The following is a 2,500-nucleotide window of genomic DNA, read 5'->3' on the forward strand; positions in this document are numbered from 1 at the left end:
ATCTCTCTCTCTTTCTCTGTCCATCTCTCTCTCTCTCTCAGTCCCCCTACGTCTCTATCCCCTCCATCCTGACACAACCCCTGGTGGTGGTGGTGATGGTGGTAGGGTGGCCTCAACCTGCCCTTTGCCACCCCCCTGCACCCCCCCCCTCCTCACCCTCCCACACCCCCCCCCCGCCACCCCTCCTCGACTTCCCTGTCCCCCCAACTCCACTACACACACACACACACACACACCCACACACACACTTTCCCTCGCTCAATCTGACATTGGCACATTACATGTCAGCCTCGCCTCCCTGCCTCCCTTTCTGCTTCCTTCTTCTTCTGGCTCTGCCAGGCCAAATTTGGCCACACGACACACACACACACACACACACACACACAGAGCACTGGCTGTGCAGGCTAATCAATGACTATGTTGGCCAGAGGGAGAAGGTTGCGTAACAGTTGTCGTTGTTGTTATAGTTGTTGTTGTTATGGTTTGCCCTGAGCGAAAGTGTAATTGATTAATTAAGGCACACGGTTGTTTGTTTGTTTATTGTTTTTTTTTTTTTGTTGGCTATTGTTGTGTGTTGCTTTTGTACAACGCTAGCATGGTTATTGACACCAGCTGACACACCACCACCGCCACCACTTAACTGTTGGGCTTTGCTTTGAAAACAGGACAGGTGGTAAAGAGAGAAACGTGTTTGTTTTATTATTTATTTTTTCTTATTGTTTTGTTGTAATCGCTGTGTGTTGCTGTTGTACAGCGCTGTCATAGTTATTGACATGACTGGCCCAACACCACCACCACCACCACCACCACTTAACTGTTGGCTTTGCCTTGAATACAGGCAATTGGTAAAGAGAGAAACGTGTTTTATTGACTCACTTGTGTAAACAAAGTGAGTCTATGTTTTAACCTGGTGTTCTGTTGTGTGTGTGTGTGTGTGTGTGTGTCCGTGGTAAACTTTAACATTGCCATTTTCTCTGGAAATACTTCGCCAGTTGACACCAAATTTTGCATAAAAATAGGAACAAGTCAGTTCTTTCCAATCATCTTGTTTAAAACAATATGTCACCTATGGGATGGGCACAAAAAATAATAAAAGAAGCCAAAATTATTTGCAAACTGAATTTACTGTTCTATTTATATTTTTTTATTCTCTAAACTTGGCACTTTGATCTGATATTCTGACACAACAACAAGAGCAGTCATTTCTATCATTTTTTGTTCAAACACGAATTTCTTTTGCTAAGCATGGAAGTTATATTTATTTTGCATGTCTTTGGTGCAGATAGTAAAAAAGGGAAATTAATCTGTAATTAATGCTAGGGGGCTTAATTTGCTTTAAACTGATCTTTCTCATCTTAAACATTACATTTTGAAATTATACTCAATACATAAAAAAGCTTGTTTGTTTTGCTATCAGTGTACAGGGCTTTCACTATGTTCATTCGCCCAAGTGGTCTTTTTCGGAAAATACTAAAATCTATACTACGGGTGGAATTTATAGATCTATTGGCTGAGCCCTGAAGGTCATGGGCAAAAATCAATTGCGTACACATACTTATACATATTCAAAGCGCGTGCTCATATTTTTCGCGAACGCGAACGACGCCATTTTGTACATCTATCTAGATCCAGAGAAAACGGCTAAACGTTGCAGTGTGATTGCGGCGATAGCCACGTCTCCTTTACCGCAGACTTTAAAATAATTTTTAATTTCCCTTAAAGATTTTTTGAATGCCCAACATACACCAGAATAATATGATTTAAACAGTGTTCTCACTGCGAATACCGCAATAGATTTATCACCCTTTATATTGCTGTATTTTTGAACGTCTGTTAAGGAGCCACCATAGTGTAATGGGTAAGACAGTTTCTTCTCACCCGAACACGCGGGGTTCGAATCTGCCGTTGGCAAAAGAAGTTCCTTAGCAAAAGAAGTTCCTGTTTGAACAAAAAATGATAATAATGACTGCTCTAGCTGTTGGGTCAGAATATCAGATCAAAGTGCCAAGTTTAGAGAATACAAACAATATAAATATAACAGTAGATGCAGTTTGCATATAAGTAGGCTTCATTCTTTATTTTTTTGTGCCCATCCCAGAGGTGCAATATTGTTTTAAACAAGATGACTGGAAAGAACTGAATTTTTCCTATTTTTATGCCAAATTTGGTGTCAACTGTACTTTGTAGTTGCAGAGAAAATGTCAATGTTAAAGTTTACCACGGACACACAGACACACGGACACACAGACACACACGGACACACACACACACACACAACCGAACATTGGGTTAAAACGTAGACTCACTTTGTTTACACAAGTGAGTCAAAAACAAAAAACAAAAAAGAAAACCAACCAACCCAACAACAACTAATTTATGTTTGAACATTTCTTCAGTCATTTGCTGCTGTGTGCACATGTCAAGTGATGAGAATAAGGACAGGCCCGGAGCTTCCTTTTTTTGTGAGGAAGAGTCTGGGTTTGATCCTATGTATCTTTTT

The 2,500-nt window shown here is 40.6% G+C and overlaps 1 protein-coding gene across 2 annotated transcripts in view; it reads left to right on the plus strand.

Moving 5' to 3' along the window:
- LOC143284865 (uncharacterized) overlaps positions 1 to 2,500 on the plus strand; it is a 153,147-nt gene that overhangs the window by 79,730 nt on the left and 70,917 nt on the right. The gene's annotated exons all lie outside the window — the stretch shown is intronic.

The sequence above is a fragment of the Babylonia areolata genome, chromosome 1 (genome assembly GCF_041734735.1).
Source record: "Babylonia areolata isolate BAREFJ2019XMU chromosome 1, ASM4173473v1, whole genome shotgun sequence".
NCBI lineage: Eukaryota > Metazoa > Mollusca > Gastropoda > Neogastropoda > Buccinidae > Babylonia > Babylonia areolata.